Below are 20342 nucleotides of genomic sequence, written 5' to 3' on the forward strand. Positions count from 1 at the left end.
AAGAGTCGTGTTGCTTGATAGTGCAGCACTAAGTGGGTGGTAAACTCCATCTAAAACTAAATATAACCATGAGACCGATAGTAAACAAGTACCGTGAGGGAAAGTTGAAAAGAACTCTGAATAGAGAGTTAAACAGTACGTGAAACTGCTTAGAGGTTAAGCCCGATGAACCTGAATATCCGTTATGGAAAATTCATCATTAAAATTGTAATATTTAAACAATATTATGATAATAGTGTGCATTTTTTCCATATAAGGACATTGTAATCTATTAGCATACAAAATTTATCATAAAATATAACTTATAGTTTATTCAAATTAATTTGCTTGCATTTTAACACAGAATAAATGTTATTAATTTGATAAAGTGCTGATAGATTTATATGAATACAGTGCGTTAATTTTTCGGAATTATATAATGGCATAATTATCATTGATTTTTGTGTTTATTATATGCACTTGTATGATTAACAATGCGAAAGATTCAGGATACCTTCGGGACCCGTCTTGAAACACGGACCAAGGAGTCTAACATATGTGCAAGTTATTGGGATATAAACCTAATAGCGTAATTAACTTGACTAATAATGGGATTAGTTTTTTAACTATTTATAGCTAATTAACACAATCCCGGGGCGTTCTATATAGTTATGTATAATGATATTTATATTATTTATGCCTCTAACTGGAACGTACCTTGAGCATATATGCTGTGACCCGAAAGATGGTGAACTATACTTGATCAGGTTGAAGTCAGGGGAAACCCTGATGGAAGACCGAAACAGTTCTGACGTGCAAATCGATTGTCAGAATTGAGTATAGGGGCGAAAGACCAATCGAACCATCTAGTAGCTGGTTCCTTCCGAAGTTTCCCTCAGGATAGCTGGTGCATTTTAATGTTATATAAAATAATCTTATCTGGTAAAGCGAATGATTAGAGGCCTTAGGGTCGAAACGATCTTAACCTATTCTCAAACTTTAAATGGGTAAGAACCTTAACTTTCTTGATATGAAGTTCAAGGTTATGATATAATGTGCCCAGTGGGCCACTTTTGGTAAGCAGAACTGGCGCTGTGGGATGAACCAAACGTAATGTTACGGTGCCCAAATTAACAACTCATGCAGATACCATGAAAGGCGTTGGTTGCTTAAAACAGCAGGACGGTGATCATGGAAGTCGAAATCCGCTAAGGAGTGTGTAACAACTCACCTGCCGAAGCAACTAGCCCTTAAAATGGATGGCGCTTAAGTTGTATACCTATACATTACCGCTAAAGTAGATGATTTATATTACTTGTGATATAAATTTTGAAACTTTAGTGAGTAGGAAGGTACAATGGTATGCGTAGAAGTGTTTGGCGTAAGCCTGCATGGAGCTGCCATTGGTACAGATCTTGGTGGTAGTAGCAAATAATCGAATGAGACCTTGGAGGACTGAAGTGGAGAAGGGTTTCGTGTGAACAGTGGTTGATCACGAGTTAGTCGGTCCTAAGTTCAAGGCGAAAGCCGAAAATTTTCAAGTAAAACACAAATGCCATACAAATATAATTATATTATATAAATCAAGCTAATTAATATACTTGAATAATTTTGAACGAAAGGGAATACGGTTCCAATTCCGTAACCTGTTGAGTATCCGTTTGTTATTAAATATGGGCCTCGTGCTCATCCTGGCAACAGGAACGACCATAAAGAAGCCGTCGAGAGATATCGGAAGAGTTTTCTTTTCTGTTTTATAGCCGTACTACCATGGAAGTCTTTCGCAGAGAGATATGGTAGATGGGCTAGAAGAGCATGACATATACTGTTGTGTCGATATTTTCTCCTCGGACCTTGAAAATTTATGGTGGGGACACGCAAACTTCTCAACAGGCCGTACCAATATCCGCAGCTGGTCTCCAAGGTGAAGAGTCTCTAGTCGATAGAATAATGTAGGTAAGGGAAGTCGGCAAATTAGATCCGTAACTTCGGGATAAGGATTGGCTCTGAAGATTGAGATAGTCGGGCTTGATTGGGAAACAATAACATGGTTTATGTGCTCGTTCTGGGTAAATAGAGTGTCTGGCATTTATGTTGGTCACTTGTTCCCCGGATAGTTTAGTTACGTAGCCAATTGTGGAACTTTCTTGCTAAAATTTTTAAGAATACTAATTGGGTTAAACCAATTAGTTCTTATTAATTATAACGATTATCAATTAACAATCAATTCAGAACTGGCACGGACTTGGGGAATCCGACTGTCTAATTAAAACAAAGCATTGTGATGGCCCTAGCGGGTGTTGACACAATGTGATTTCTGCCCAGTGCTCTGAATGTCAAAGTGAAGAAATTCAAGTAAGCGCGGGTCAACGGCGGGAGTAACTATGACTCTCTTAAGGTAGCCAAATGCCTCGTCATCTAATTAGTGACGCGCATGAATGGATTAACGAGATTCCTACTGTCCCTATCTACTATCTAGCGAAACCACAGCCAAGGGAACGGGCTTGGAATAATTAGCGGGGAAAGAAGACCCTTTTGAGCTTGACTCTAATCTGGCAGTGTAAGGAGACATAAGAGGTGTAGAATAAGTGGGAGATATTAGACTTCGGTTTGGTATCGCCAATGAAATACCACTACTCTTATTGTTTCCTTACTTACTTGATTAAATGGAACGTGTATCATTTCCTAGCCATTATACGGATATATTTATTATATCTTATGGTATTGGGTTTTGATGCAAGCTTCTTGATCAAAGTATCACGAGTTTGTTATATAATCGCAAACAAATTCTTTAATAAAACGGTGCATTTATGTATTTTTGATTTGAAAATTTGGTATAACTCCAATTACTCAGGTATGATCCAATTCAAGGACATTGCCAGGTAGGGAGTTTGACTGGGGCGGTACATCTCTCAAATAATAACGGAGGTGTCCCAAGGCCAGCTCAGTGCGGACAGAAACCACACATAGAGCAAAAGGGCAAATGCTGACTTGATCTCGGTGTTCAGTACACACAGGGACAGCAAAAGCTCGGCCTATCGATCCTTTTGGTTTAAAGAGTTTTTAACAAGAGGTGTCAGAAAAGTTACCATAGGGATAACTGGCTTGTGGCGGCCAAGCGTTCATAGCGACGTCGCTTTTTGATCCTTCGATGTCGGCTCTTCCTATCATTGTGAAGCAAAATTCACCAAGCGTTGGATTGTTCACCCATGCAAGGGAACGTGAGCTGGGTTTAGACCGTCGTGAGACAGGTTAGTTTTACCCTACTAATGACAAAACGTTGTTGCGACAGCATTCCTGCGTAGTACGAGAGGAACCGCAGGTACGGACCAATGGCACAATACTTGTTCGAGCGAACAGTGGTATGACGCTACGTCCGTTGGATTATGCCTGAACGCCTCTAAGGTCGTATCCGTGCTGGACTGCAATGATAAATAAGGGGCAATTTGCATTGTATGGCTTCTAAACCATTTAAAGTTTATAATTTACTTTATAAACGACAATGGATGTGATGCCAATGTAATTTGTAACATAGTAAATTGGGAGGATCTTTGATCACCTGATGCCGCGCTAGTTACATATAAAAGCATTATTTAATACAATGACAAAGCCTAGAATCAATTGTAAACGACTTTTGTAACAGGCAAGGTGTTGTAAGTGGTTGAGCAGCTGCCATACTGCGATCCACTGAAGCTTATCCTTTGCTTGATGATTCGATAATAAAGATGTTGCAAGCGGGCATAATCATTATGCTTGCTTGCAGCATCGCACGCCACTTTGTTTGTGGTGTGTAAGGTAGGGAAGAAGAAATATAAAAGACCTAAATTGGAAACATCAATATATAAGTAAATATTGAACAAACAAAATGTATCGTCATCTTATTAGTGACGCGATGATAAAGTGGCAAACATATTCCATGTATAAATATTCCTATGGTATTAAAATTCAAGTAAAGAGGACATATATAAAAGTTTGTATATATGGTTCATTCAATGGTAGCAGCGGTTGGTTGGTTGGTGTCTGCTCCTCTTATTGTTCAAAACTTATGTTATGGTAGCAAGTCTATATCGTCATATTATTAGTGACGCGAAAAAGTAGTGGCAAAACATATTCCATGTATAAATAAATATTCCTATGGTATTGAAATTCAAGTAAAGAGGCCATTCAAGTAAAGAGGACTTATATAAATATAAGTATATATAATGGTAGCAGCGCGGTTGGTTGGTTGGTGTGTCTGCTCCTCTTATTGTTCAAAACTTATGTTATGGTAGCAAGACTGTATCGTCATATTATTAGTGACGCGAAAAAGTAGTGGCAAAACATATTCCATGTATAAATATTCCTATGGTATTGAAATTCAACTAAAGAGGACATATAAAATTACTATCAATGGTAGCAGTGGTTGGTTGGTTGGTGGTTGGTTGGCGGCTGCTCCTATTATTGTTCAAGACTTATGTTATGGTAGCAAGTCTGTATCGTCATATTAATTATTAGTGACGCGAAAAAGTAGTGGAAATCATATTCCATGTATAAATAGATTCCTATGGTAATGAAATTTTCAAGTAAAGAGAGGACCATTCAAGTAAGAGGACATATAAAAAGTAAGTATATGTTCCTCCAATGGTAGCAGTGGTTGGTTGGTTGGCGGCTGATCCTCTTATTGTTCAAAACTTATTTTATCAATATGAGTTTGGCAATACAATAAAGAAGACCAATCTAATCCATATAAAACTAAATGTATTATATGGATATGCTTAGGAAACCCATATATTCATAAAAAAAAATTATGTATAGAAAATTATACATATATCTTTTATATAAATGAATCGTATGGATATCGCCTTATGGTAGGTATAATAACTTTTTAAGGCATAATAATGTATAATATAGAAAATATACATTGAAATATAAATGCATTTTTATAGATATGGCGGCATATAAGTGCCATATACACAAGAATAAATAATAGAATTTACCAATATATAATTAAAATGAGATATATAAACCTAGTGAGGGGCTGCACTAGTATATGAATCGTATGGATATGGCTTATAGGTATAATACCTATAAGGCATAATAATGTATAATATAATAAATATAAATTAAGATATGAATGAATTATATAAATATGGCATAGAAATGCCATATACATACATAAGAATAAATGGTAGAATTTACCCATATATCACTGAAACACGATATATAAACCTAATGATAGCTGGCACTAGTACTGTAAACATGCACGCAATAGTGCGTGGGGTAAAAAACTACTATAGGGAGGTGGTCGTTGGCGGGCCCCTCCTCGTATTGGTCAAAACTTATGTTATGCATATGAATTTGTCAATACTATATAGAACGCCAAGCATATCCATATAAACTATGGATATGCATAGAAATCCATACAAAAGTAAAAAAAAATTATGTATAGAAAAATATACATATATTTATATAAGTGAATCGTATGGATATGGCTTATAGGTATAATACCTATAAGGCATAATAATGTATAACAAGTAAATATACATTGAAATGTGAATGCATTGTATGGATATGGCATATAAATGCCATATATATAGAAATAAATTGTATATCAATGATATAACAATTATAAACCTAGTGAGGGGCGGCACTAGTGAATGAATCGTATGGATATGGCTTATAGGTATAATACCTATAAGGCATAATAATGTATAATATAATAAATATACATTAAGATATGAATGGATTGTATAAATATGGCATAGAAATGCCATATACATAAGAATAAATGGTAGAATTTACCCATATATCACTGAAACACGATATATAAACCTAGTGATAGCTGGCACTAGTACTGTAAACAGGCACGCAATAGTGCGTGGGGTAAAAAACTACTATAGGGAGGTGGTCGTTGGCGGGCCCCTCCTCGTATTGGTCAAAACTTATGTTATGCATATGAATTTGTCAATACTATATAGAACGCCAAGCATATCCATATAAACTATGGATATGCATAGAAATCCATACAAAAGTAAAAAAAAATTATGTATAGAAAAATATACATATATTTATATAAGTGAATCGTATGGATATGGCTTATAGGTATAATACCTATAAGGCATAATAATGTATAACAAGTAAATATACATTGAAATGTGAATGCATTGTATGGATATGGCATATAAATGCCATATATATAGAAATAAATTGTATATCAATGATATAACAATTATAAACCTAGTGAGGGGCGGCACTAGTGAATGAATCGTATGGATATGGCTTATAGGTATAATACCTATAAGGCATAATAATGTATAATATAATAAATATACATTAAGATATGAATGGATTGTATAAATATGGCATAGAAATGCCATATACATAAGAATAAATGGTAGAATTTACCCATATATCACTGAAACACGATATATAAACCTAGTGATAGCTGGCACTAGTACTGTAAACAGGCACGCAATAGTGCGTGGGGTAAAAAACTACTATAGGGAGGTGGTCGTTGGCGGGCCCCTCCTCGTATTGGTCAAAACTTATGTTATGCATATGAATTTGTCAATACTATATAGAACGCCAAGCATATCCATATAAACTATGGATATGCATAGAAAACCATACAAAAGTAAAAAAAAATTATGTATAGAAAAATATACATATATTTATATAAGTGAATCGTATGGATATGGCTTATAGGTATAATACCTATAAGGCATAATAATGTATAACAAGTAAATATACATTGAAATGTGAATGCATTGTATGGATATGGCATATAAATGCCATATATATAGAAATAAATTGTATATCAATGATATAACAATTATAAACCTAGTGAGGGGCGGCACTAGTGAATGAATCGTATGGATATGGCTTATAGGTATAATACCTATAAGGCATAATAATGTATAATATAATAAATATACATTAAGATATGAATGGATTGTATAAATATGGCATAGAAATGCCATATACATAAGAATAAATGGTAGAATTTACCCATATATCACTGAAACACGATATATAAACCTAGTGATAGCTGGCACTAGTACTGTAAACAGGCACGCAATAGTGCGTGGGGTAAAAAACTACTATAGGGAGGTGGTCGTTGGCGGGCCCCTCCTCGTATTGGTCAAAACTTATGTTATGCATATGAATTTGTCAATACTATATAGAACGCCAAGCATATCCATATAAACTATGGATATGCATAGAAATCCATACAAAAGTAAAAAAAAATTATGTATAGAAAAATATACATATATTTATATAAGTGAATCGTATGGATATGGCTTATAGGTATAATACCTATAAGGCATAATAATGTATAACAAGTAAATATACATTGAAATGTGAATGCATTGTATGGATATGGCATATAAATGCCATATATATAGAAATAAATTGTATATCAATGATATAACAATTATAAACCTAGTGAGGGGCGGCACTAGTGAATGAATCGTATGGATATGGCTTATAGGTATAATACCTATAAGGCATAATAATGTATAATATAATAAATATACATTAAGATATGAATGGATTGTATAAATATGGCATAGAAATGCCATATACATAAGAATAAATGGTAGAATTTACCCATATATCACTGAAACACGATATATAAACCTAGTGATAGCTGGCACTAGTACTGTAAACAGGCACGCAATAGTGCGTGGGGTAAAAAACTACTATAGGGAGGTGGTCGTTGGCGGGCCCCTCCTCGTATTGGTCAAAACTTATGTTATGCATATGAATTTGTCAATACTATATAGAACGCCAAGCATATCCATATAAACTATGGATATGCATAGAAATCCATACAAAAGTAAAAAAAAATTATGTATAGAAAAATATACATATATTTATATAAGTGAATCGTATGGATATGGCTTATAGGTATAATACCTATAAGGCATAATAATGTATAACAAGTAAATATACATTGAAATGTGAATGCATTGTATGGATATGGCATATAAATGCCATATATATAGAAATAAATTGTATATCAATGATATAACAATTATAAACCTAGTGAGGGGCGGCACTAGTGAATGAATCGTATGGATATGGCTTATAGGTATAATACCTATAAGGCATAATAATGTATAATATAATAAATATACATTAAGATATGAATGGATTGTATAAATATGGCATAGAAATGCCATATACATAAGAATAAATGGTAGAATTTACCCATATATCACTGAAACATGATATATAAACCTAGTGATAGCTGGCACTAGTACTGTAAACAGGCACGCAGTAGTGCGTGGGGTAAAAAACTACTATAGGGAGGTGGTCGTTGGCGGGCCCCTCCTCGTATTGGTCAAAACTTATGTTATGCGTAAACATATGATTTTGTCAATACTATAAAGAAAACTTGTTTTGTACATACAAAACTAAATGAATTATATGGATATTGAAAAATAAATGGCATTATATCCATATAATGAAAATATACTTGTATTCTCTTATTATAAGAGAGAATACCGTATAGTTGGTTGGCAAAGACAATTGAAAATACCCGAATTGCAGATGATGGGTTCAAAAACTACTATAGGGTGGTGTAGCAAATAATATGAAGATGATATATCCATATAATGGATATACACTAGTATTCTCTTATTATAATAGAGAATACCATATAAATGGTTGGCAAAGACAATTGAAAATACCCGAATTGAAGTTGACGGGTTCAAAAACTATTATAGGGTGATGTAGCAAATAAAATAATGAAGATATATCCATATAATGGAATTATATGTGTATTCTCTTATTATATGAGAGAGTACCAAACGGTTGATTGGCAAAGACAATTGAAAATACCCGAATTAAAGATATTGGGTCCAAAAACTACTATAGGATGGTCAATGGGCCGGCCATCTACTATTGACGTGACAAAATACTGTCTGTCGGTAGAGAAGATATTAATCCGTCAAATTTGTTTCTTTATTCATTTATGAATATGAGACTTGGCTCCACGGTTAATATTTTAAGCCCAAAGATAATAATGTTGAAACAAAGGCCAAGGTTTCTATTATACATAGAATAACAAATTGTTTCCGAACTTTATCGTTAATCCAAATAAATAATTACAATTGAGGCAGGCTAATAATGATATATATTTTGTATTGATAATCTTGATATATATGTATATTGGTCTGCCATTATCACATACTGAGTTATGTGATAATTCCCTGCGGGGATAAATTAAAAGAGGTGTCCCTATATTAAAAGAAAATAATATATATATATATTATTTTTTCTAACGTACATATCATATATGCGCTCGGTTTTATATTATATATTACCAAAGAGTCTTATATGAATATATACAGATAAATTTTAAATTTATCATCAAAATACAAATGATTTAATTCAATATTTTATATTGGTTAAACAAAAATTGTACATGTGTGGATACAATAATGACGTATGTCGAACAAAAAAGATATTTTAGAATGAAATATGCAAATATAAAGAAAATTATTACGTATTACGAAAAAAAATATTGTGTTTTTAACATCAATAATTAAAAAACTTGTTATTATTAGTGGCGGAACAAGTATATATTGTGAAAACAACAAACGTATACGAATGCTATATAAAAATGGCCGTATTCGATAGAAAACAATCTATAAAATTTATATTGCTAATTTCTATTCAAAAATATGAATGAAATATGAATAAAAACATTATTCTGGTTGATCCTGCCAGTAGTTATATGCTTGTCTCAAAGATTAAGCCATGCATGTCTAAGTACACACGAATTAAAAGTGAAACCGCAAAAGGCTCATTATATCAGTTATGGTTCCTTAGATCGTTAACAGTTACTTGGATAACTGTGGTAATTCTAGAGCTAATACATGCAATTAAAACATGAACCTTATGGGACATGTGCTTTTATTAGGCTAAAACCAAGCGATCGCAAGATCGTTATATTGGTTGAACTCTAGATAACATGCAGATCGTATGGTCTTGTACCGACGACAGATCTTTCAAATGTCTGCCCTATCAACTTTTGATGGTAGTATCTAGGACTACCATGGTTGCAACGGGTAACGGGGAATCAGGGTTCGATTCCGGAGAGGGAGCCTGAGAAACGGCTACCACATCTAAGGAAGGCAGCAGGCGCGTAAATTACCCACTCCCAGCTCGGGGAGGTAGTGACGAAAAATAACAATACAGGACTCATATCCGAGGCCCTGTAATTGGAATGAGTACACTTTAAATCCTTTAACAAGGACCAATTGGAGGGCAAGTCTGGTGCCAGCAGCCGCGGTAATTCCAGCTCCAATAGCGTATATTAAAGTTGTTGCGGTTAAAACGTTCGTAGTTGAACTTGTGCTTCATACGGGTAGTACAACTTACAATTGTGGTTAGTACTATACCTTTATGTATGTAAGCGTATTACCGGTGGAGTTCTTACATGTGCTTAGATACTTGTATTTTTTCATATGTTCCTCCTATTTAAAAACCTGCATTAGTGCTCTTAAACGAGTGTTATTGTGGGCCGGTACAATTACTTTGAACAAATTAGAGTGCTTAAAGCAGGCTTCAAATGCCTGAATATTCTGTGCATGGGATAATGAAATAAGACCTCTGTTCTGCTTTCATTGGTTTTCAGATCAAGAGGTAATGATTAATAGAAGCAGTTTGGGGGCATTAGTATTACGACGCGAGAGGTGAAATTCTTGGACCGTCGTAAGACTAACTTAAGCGAAAGCATTTGCCAAAGATGTTTTCATTAATCAAGAACGAAAGTTAGAGGTTCGAAGGCGATCAGATACCGCCCTAGTTCTAACCATAAACGATGCCAGCTAGCAATTGGGTGTAGCTACTTTTATGGCTCTCTCAGTCGCTTCCCGGGAAACCAAAGCTTTTGGGCTCCGGGGGAAGTATGGTTGCAAAGCTGAAACTTAAAGGAATTGACGGAAGGGCACCACCAGGAGTGGAGCCTGCGGCTTAATTTGACTCAACACGGGAAAACTTACCAGGTCCGAACATAAGTGTGTAAGACAGATTGATAGCTCTTTCTCGAATCTATGGGTGGTGGTGCATGGCCGTTCTTAGTTCGTGGAGTGATTTGTCTGGTTAATTCCGATAACGAACGAGACTCAAATATATTAAATAGATATCTTCAGGATTATGGTGTTGAAGCTTATATAGCCTTCATTCATGGTGGCAGTAAAATGTTTATTGTGTTTGAATGTGTTTATATAAGTGGAGCCGTACCTGTTGGTTTGTCCCATTATAAGGACACTAGCTTCTTAAATGGACAAATTGCGTCTAGCAATAATGAGATTGAGCAATAACAGGTCTGTGATGCCCTTAGATGTCCTGGGCTGCACGCGCGCTACAATGAAAGTATCAACGTGTATTTCCTAGACCGAGAGGTCCGGGTAAACCGCTGAACCACTTTCATGCTTGGGATTGTGAACTGAAACTGTTCACATGAACTTGGAATTCCCAGTAAGTGTGAGTCATTAACTCGCATTGATTACGTCCCTGCCCTTTGTACACACCGCCCGTCGCTACTACCGATTGAATTATTTAGTGAGGTCTCCGGACGTGATCACTGTGACGCCTTGTGTGTTACGGTTGTTTCGCAAAAGTTGACCGAACTTGATTATTTAGAGGAAGTAAAAGTCGTAACAAGGTTTCCGTAGGTGAACCTGCGGAAGGATCATTATTGTTTAATATCCTTACCGTTAATAAAAAAATTTGTTTTTATTATAATAATATAATATATTATAGTAATACAAATAAAATATAAATTGCCAAAAATATGATCTTTTATAGATCAAATATAAAATTTCGAACAAGCAAATCGAAATAATAATTGTAATAATAAATATATTATTGCATTAAATAAGAGATAAATAAATAAGCAAAAGCAAACAAATAACAAATTCGAACAAGCAAATCGAAATTATTAAATTTATTTAATATTATTATTATATTGTATATTAAATGCAATTAATTAATAAAACACTGTGTGTATATGGACCATAATATACACGCGTTGCGATATGTATTGTTCATCTCAGTTATGCGCATACATTGGATAATGCAACAACCTAAAATGTACAATGTTGTACCTGATTATTACAGGTTAATGTTTTATATAAATTTCAATATATATCGCTAAAAAAAAGTATTAATACCGTAAATGCCATTTAAAAAATACTTGATATATTATTGGTTATATGAAACTAAGACATTTCGCAGCATTCGTTTTAGGTATAAAAATCAATTTATTGAAGGAATTGATATATGCCAGTAAAATGGTGTATTTTTAATTTCTTTCAATAAAAACATATATGACAAAATTACCAAACCAATATATAAAACTCTAAGCGGTGGATCACTCGGCTCATGGGTCGATGAAGAACGCAGCAAACTGTGCGTCATCGTGTGAACTGCAGGACACATGAACATCGACATTTTGAACGCATATCGCAGTCCATGCTGTTATGTACTTTAATTAATTTTATAGTGCTGCTTGGACTACATATGGTTGAGGGTTGTAAGACTATGCTAATTAAGTTGTTTATATAAATTTTATAATGAAATTTTATAAGCATATGGTATATTATTGGATAATAATAATTTAATTATTATATTATTCATAATATTAACAAATATATGAAAAACATTATCTCACATTAGTAAATAATTTGAATGTGAAAAACGAAGAGAAATATTTTCTTTTTCAATCAAATAATACTGAGAAATGTCTAGCATAAAAAATTTATCTAGAATTGTCTCTTATTAAAGATTAGTAAATAGAAAGCCGTTGACAATATTATTATTCTTCGTTGATTCGTTAGACCAAACAAATGCCATACAAATATATAAAATATATAACGAATTTAATAAAATGTTTTATCATTATATATAAAGAATTAATTGCAAAAAAAGTTATACACAACCTCAACTCATATGGGACTACCCCCTGAATTTAAGCATATTAATTAGGGGAGGAAAAGAAACTAACCAGGATTTTCTTAGTAGCGGCGAGCGAAAAGAAATCAGTTCAGCACTAAGTCACTTTGTCTATATGGCAAATGTGAGATGCAGTGTATGGAGCGTCAATATTCTAGTATGAGAAATTAACGATTTAAGTCCTTCTTAAATGAGGCCATTTACCCATAGAGGGTGCCAGGCCCGTATAACGTTAATGATTACTAGATGATGTTTCCAAAGAGTCGTGTTGCTTGATAGTGCAGCACTAAGTGGGTGGTAAACTCCATCTAAAACTAAATATAACCATGAGACCGATAGTAAACAAGTACCGTGAGGGAAAGTTGAAAAGAACTCTGAATAGAGAGTTAAACAGTACGTGAAACTGCTTAGAGGTTAAGCCCGATGAACCTGAATATCCGTTATGGAAAATTCATCATTAAAATTGTAATATTTAAACAATATTATGATAATAGTGTGCATTTTTTCCATATAAGGACATTGTAATCTATTAGCATACAAAATTTATCATAAAATATAACTTATAGTTTATTCAAATTAATTTGCTTGCATTTTAACACAGAATAAATGTTATTAATTTGATAAAGTGCTGATAGATTTATATGAATACAGTGCGTTAATTTTTCGGAATTATATAATGGCATAATTATCATTGATTTTTGTGTTTATTATATGCACTTGTATGATTAACAATGCGAAAGATTCAGGATACCTTCGGGACCCGTCTTGAAACACGGACCAAGGAGTCTAACATATGTGCAAGTTATTGGGATATAAACCTAATAGCGTAATTAACTTGACTAATAATGGGATTAGTTTTTTAACTATTTATAGCTAATTAACACAATCCCGGGGCGTTCTATATAGTTATGTATAATGATATTTATATTATTTATGCCTCTAACTGGAACGTACCTTGAGCATATATGCTGTGACCCGAAAGATGGTGAACTATACTTGATCAGGTTGAAGTCAGGGGAAACCCTGATGGAAGACCGAAACAGTTCTGACGTGCAAATCGATTGTCAGAATTGAGTATAGGGGCGAAAGACCAATCGAACCATCTAGTAGCTGGTTCCTTCCGAAGTTTCCCTCAGGATAGCTGGTGCATTTTAATGTTATATAAAATAATCTTATCTGGTAAAGCGAATGATTAGAGGCCTTAGGGTCGAAACGATCTTAACCTATTCTCAAACTTTAAATGGGTAAGAACCTTAACTTTCTTGATATGAAGTTCAAGGTTATGATATAATGTGCCCAGTGGGCCACTTTTGGTAAGCAGAACTGGCGCTGTGGGATGAACCAAACGTAATGTTACGGTGCCCAAATTAACAACTCATGCAGATACCATGAAAGGCGTTGGTTGCTTAAAACAGCAGGACGGTGATCATGGAAGTCGAAATCCGCTAAGGAGTGTGTAACAACTCACCTGCCGAAGCAACTAGCCCTTAAAATGGATGGCGCTTAAGTTGTATACCTATACATTACCGCTAAAGTAGATGATTTATATTACTTGTGATATAAATTTTGAAACTTTAGTGAGTAGGAAGGTACAATGGTATGCGTAGAAGTGTTTGGCGTAAGCCTGCATGGAGCTGCCATTGGTACAGATCTTGGTGGTAGTAGCAAATAATCGAATGAGACCTTGGAGGACTGAAGTGGAGAAGGGTTTCGTGTGAACAGTGGTTGATCACGAGTTAGTCGGTCCTAAGTTCAAGGCGAAAGCCGAAAATTTTCAAGTAAAACACAAATGCCATACAAATATAATTATATTATATAAATCAAGCTAATTAATATACTTGAATAATTTTGAACGAAAGGGAATACGGTTCCAATTCCGTAACCTGTTGAGTATCCGTTTGTTATTAAATATGGGCCTCGTGCTCATCCTGGCAACAGGAACGACCATAAAGAAGCCGTCGAGAGATATCGGAAGAGTTTTCTTTTCTGTTTTATAGCCGTACTACCATGGAAGTCTTTCGCAGAGAGATATGGTAGATGGGCTAGAAGAGCATGACATATACTGTTGTGTCGATATTTTCTCCTCGGACCTTGAAAATTTATGGTGGGGACACGCAAACTTCTCAACAGGCCGTACCAATATCCGCAGCTGGTCTCCAAGGTGAAGAGTCTCTAGTCGATAGAATAATGTAGGTAAGGGAAGTCGGCAAATTAGATCCGTAACTTCGGGATAAGGATTGGCTCTGAAGATTGAGATAGTCGGGCTTGATTGGGAAACAATAACATGGTTTATGTGCTCGTTCTGGGTAAATAGAGTGTCTGGCATTTATGTTGGTCACTTGTTCCCCGGATAGTTTAGTTACGTAGCCAATTGTGGAACTTTCTTGCTAAAATTTTTAAGAATACTAATTGGGTTAAACCAATTAGTTCTTATTAATTATAACGATTATCAATTAACAATCAATTCAGAACTGGCACGGACTTGGGGAATCCGACTGTCTAATTAAAACAAAGCATTGTGATGGCCCTAGCGGGTGTTGACACAATGTGATTTCTGCCCAGTGCTCTGAATGTCAAAGTGAAGAAATTCAAGTAAGCGCGGGTCAACGGCGGGAGTAACTATGACTCTCTTAAGGTAGCCAAATGCCTCGTCATCTAATTAGTGACGCGCATGAATGGATTAACGAGATTCCTACTGTCCCTATCTACTATCTAGCGAAACCACAGCCAAGGGAACGGGCTTGGAATAATTAGCGGGGAAAGAAGACCCTTTTGAGCTTGACTCTAATCTGGCAGTGTAAGGAGACATAAGAGGTGTAGAATAAGTGGGAGATATTAGACTTCGGTTTGGTATCGCCAATGAAATACCACTACTCTTATTGTTTCCTTACTTACTTGATTAAATGGAACGTGTATCATTTCCTAGCCATTATACGGATATATTTATTATATCTTATGGTATTGGGTTTTGATGCAAGCTTCTTGATCAAAGTATCACGAGTTTGTTATATAATCGCAAACAAATTCTTTAATAAAACGGTGCATTTATGTATTTTTGATTTGAAAATTTGGTATAACTCCAATTACTCAGGTATGATCCAATTCAAGGACATTGCCAGGTAGGGAGTTTGACTGGGGCGGTACATCTCTCAAATAATAACGGAGGTGTCCCAAGGCCAGCTCAGTGCGGACAGAAACCACACATAGAGCAAAAGGGCAAATGCTGACTTGATCTCGGTGTTCAGTACACACAGGGACAGCAAAAGCTCGGCCTATCGATCCTTTTGGTTTAAAGAGTTTTTAACAAGAGGTGTCAGAAAAGTTACCATAGGGATAACTGGCTTGTGGCGGCCAAGCGTTCATAGCGACGTCGCTTTTTGATCCTTCGATGTCGGCTCTTCCTATCATTGTGAAGCAAAATTCACCAAGCGTTGGATTGTTCACCCATGCAAGGGAACGTGAGCTGGGTTTAGACCGTCGTGAGACAGGTTAGTTTTACCCTACTAATGACAAAACGTTGTTGCGACAGCATTCCTGCGTAGTACGAGAGGAACCGCAGGTACGGACCAATGGCACAATACTTGTTCGAGCGAACAGTGGTATGACGCTACGTCCGTTGGATTATGCCTGAACGCCTCTAAGGTCGTATCCGTGCTGGACTGCAATGATAAATAAGGGGCAATTTGCATTGTATGGCTTCTAAACCATTTAAAGTTTATAATTTACTTTATAAACGACAATGGATGTGATGCCAATGTAATTTGTAACATAGTAAATTGGGAGGATCTTTGATCACCTGATGCCGCGCTAGTTACATATAAAAGCATTATTTAATACAATGACAAAGCCTAGAATCAATTGTAAACGACTTTTGTAACAGGCAAGGTGTTGTAAGTGGTTGAGCAGCTGCCATACTGCGATCCACTGAAGCTTATCCTTTGCTTGATGATTCGATAATAAAGATGTTGCAAGCGGGCATAATCATTATGCTTGCTTGCAGCATCGCACGCCACTTTGTTTGTGGTGTGTAAGGTAGGGAAGAAGAAATATAAAAGACCTAAATTGGAAACATCAATATATAAGTAAATATTGAACAAACAAAATGTATCGTCATCTTATTAGTGACGCGATGATAAAGTGGCAAACATATTCCATGTATAAATATTCCTATGGTATTAAAATTCAAGTAAAGAGGACATATATAAAAGTTTGTATATATGGTTCATTCAATGGTAGCAGCGGTTGGTTGGTTGGTGTCTGCTCCTCTTATTGTTCAAAACTTATGTTATGGTAGCAAGTCTATATCGTCATATTATTAGTGACGCGAAAAAGTAGTGGCAAAACATATTCCATGTATAAATAAATATTCCTATGGTATTGAAATTCAAGTAAAGAGGCCATTCAAGTAAAGAGGACTTATATAAATATAAGTATATATAATGGTAGCAGCGCGGTTGGTTGGTTGGTGTGTCTGCTCCTCTTATTGTTCAAAACTTATGTTATGGTAGCAAGACTGTATCGTCATATTATTAGTGACGCGAAAAAGTAGTGGCAAAACATATTCCATGTATAAATATTCCTATGGTATTGAAATTCAACTAAAGAGGACATATAAAATTACTATCAATGGTAGCAGTGGTTGGTTGGTTGGTGGTTGGTTGGCGGCTGCTCCTATTATTGTTCAAGACTTATGTTATGGTAGCAAGTCTGTATCGTCATATTAATTATTAGTGACGCGAAAAAGTAGTGGAAATCATATTCCATGTATAAATAGATTCCTATGGTAATGAAATTTTCAAGTAAAGAGAGGACCATTCAAGTAAGAGGACATATAAAAAGTAAGTATATGTTCCTCCAATGGTAGCAGTGGTTGGTTGGTTGGCGGCTGATCCTCTTATTGTTCAAAACTTATTTTATCAATATGAGTTTGGCAATACAATAAAGAAGACCAATCTAATCCATATAAAACTAAATGTATTATATGGATATGCTTAGGAAACCCATATATTCATAAAAAAAAATTATGTATAGAAAATTATACATATATCTTTTATATAAATGAATCGTATGGATATCGCCTTATGGTAGGTATAATAACTTTTTAAGGCATAATAATGTATAATATAGAAAATATACATTGAAATATAAATGCATTTTTATAGATATGGCGGCATATAAGTGCCATATACACAAGAATAAATAATAGAATTTACCAATATATAATTAAAATGAGATATATAAACCTAGTGAGGGGCTGCACTAGTATATGAATCGTATGGATATGGCTTATAGGTATAATACCTATAAGGCATAATAATGTATAATATAATAAATATAAATTAAGATATGAATGAATTATATAAATATGGCATAGAAATGCCATATACATACATAAGAATAAATGGTAGAATTTACCCATATATCACTGAAACACGATATATAAACCTAATGATAGCTGGCACTAGTACTGTAAACATGCACGCAATAGTGCGTGGGGTAAAAAACTACTATAGGGAGGTGGTCGTTGGCGGGCCCCTCCTCGTATTGGTCAAAACTTATGTTATGCATATGAATTTGTCAATACTATATAGAACGCCAAGCATATCCATATAAACTATGGATATGCATAGAAATCCATACAAAAGTAAAAAAAAATTATGTATAGAAAAATATACATATATTTATATAAGTGAATCGTATGGATATGGCTTATAGGTATAATACCTATAAGGCATAATAATGTATAACAAGTAAATATACATTGAAATGTGAATGCATTGTATGGATATGGCATATAAATGCCATATATATAGAAATAAATTGTATATCAATGATATAACAATTATAAACCTAGTGAGGGGCGGCACTAGTGAATGAATCGTATGGATATGGCTTATAGGTATAATACCTATAAGGCATAATAATGTATAATATAATAAATATACATTAAGATATGAATGGATTGTATAAATATGGCATAGAAATGCCATATACATAAGAATAAATGGTAGAATTTACCCATATATCACTGAAACACGATATATAAACCTAGTGATAGCTGGCACTAGTACTGTAAACAGGCACGCAATAGTGCGTGGGGTAAAAAACTACTATAGGGAGGTGGTCGTTGGCGGGCCCCTCCTCGTATTGGTCAAAACTTATGTTATGCATATGAATTTGTCAATACTATATAGAACGCCAAGCATATCCATATAAACTATGGATATGCATAGAAATCCATACAAAAGTAAAAAAAAATTATGTATAGAAAAATATACATATATTTATATAAGTGAATCGTATGGATATGGCTTATAGGTATAATACCTATAAGGCATAATAATGTATAACAAGTAAATATACATTGAAATGTGAATGCATTGTATGGATATGGCATATAAATGCCATATATATAGAAATAAATTGTATATCAATGATATAACAATTATAAACCTAGTGAGGGGCGGCACTAGTGAATGAATCGTATGGATATGGCTTATAGGTATAATACCTATAAGGCATAATAATGTATAATATAATAAATATACATTAAGATATGAATGGATTGTATAAATATGGCATAGAAATGCCATATACATAAGAATAAATGGTAGAATTTACCCATATATCACTGAAACACGATATATAAACCTAGTGATAGCTGGCACTAGTACTGTAAACAGGCACGCAATAGTGCGTGGGGTAAAAAACTACTATAGGGAGGTGGTCGTTGGCGGGCCCCTCCTCGTATTGGTCAAAACTTATGTTATGCATATGAATTTGTCAATACTATATAGAACGCCAAGCATATCCATATAAACTATGGATATGCATAGAAAACCATACAAAAGTAAAAAAAAATTATGTATAGAAAAATATACATATATTTATATAAGTGAATCGTATGGATATGGCTTATAGGTATAATACCTATAAGGCATAATAATGTATAACAAGTAAATATACATTGAAATGTGAATGCATTGTATGGATATGGCATATAAATGCCATATATATAGAAATAAATTGTATATCAATGATATAACAATTATAAACCTAGTGAGGGGCGGCACTAGTGAATGAATCGTATGGATATGGCTTATAGGTATAATACCTATAAGGCATAATAATGTATAATATAATAAATATACATTAAGATATGAATGGATTGTATAAATATGGCATAGAAATGCCATATACATAAGAATAAATGGTAGAATTTACCCATATATCACTGAAACACGATATATAAACCTAGTGATAGCTGGCACTAGTACTGTAAACAGGCACGCAATAGTGCGTGGGGTAAAAAACTACTATAGGGAGGTGGTCGTTGGCGGGCCCCTCCTCGTATTGGTCAAAACTTATGTTATGCATATGAATTTGTCAATACTATATAGAACGCCAAGCATATC

The 20342-nt window shown here is 34.5% G+C and overlaps 4 non-coding genes across 4 annotated transcripts in view; all 4 read left to right on the forward strand.

Annotated features, from left to right (window-relative positions):
• The window catches only part of LOC119562700, a 3971-nt gene extending 275 nt beyond the window's left edge, over nucleotides 1-3696 (forward strand). Inside the window, exon 1 of the ribosomal RNA XR_005221968.1 lies at nucleotides 1-3696. This exon is cut by the window's left edge and continues 275 nt beyond it. This is a non-coding gene — a ribosomal RNA (large subunit ribosomal RNA).
• A 5980-nt stretch (nucleotides 3697-9676) lies between these two features.
• Nucleotides 9677-11671, forward strand: LOC119562682. The gene has a single exon (XR_005221950.1). It is a non-coding gene; the product is annotated as a small subunit ribosomal RNA (ribosomal RNA).
• A 659-nt stretch (nucleotides 11672-12330) lies between these two features.
• On the forward strand, nucleotides 12331-12509 carry LOC119562660. The gene has a single exon (XR_005221929.1). It is a non-coding gene; the product is annotated as a 5.8S ribosomal RNA (ribosomal RNA).
• A 401-nt stretch (nucleotides 12510-12910) lies between these two features.
• Nucleotides 12911-16881, forward strand: LOC119562702. Its single transcript, XR_005221970.1, has one exon. It is a non-coding gene; the product is annotated as a large subunit ribosomal RNA (ribosomal RNA).
• Nucleotides 16882-20342: the final 3461 nt, after the last annotated feature.

The sequence above is a fragment of the Drosophila subpulchrella genome, unplaced genomic scaffold, assembly GCF_014743375.2.
Source record: "Drosophila subpulchrella strain 33 F10 #4 breed RU33 unplaced genomic scaffold, RU_Dsub_v1.1 Primary Assembly Seq82, whole genome shotgun sequence".
In the NCBI taxonomy this organism is placed as follows: Eukaryota; Metazoa; Arthropoda; class Insecta; order Diptera; family Drosophilidae; genus Drosophila; species Drosophila subpulchrella.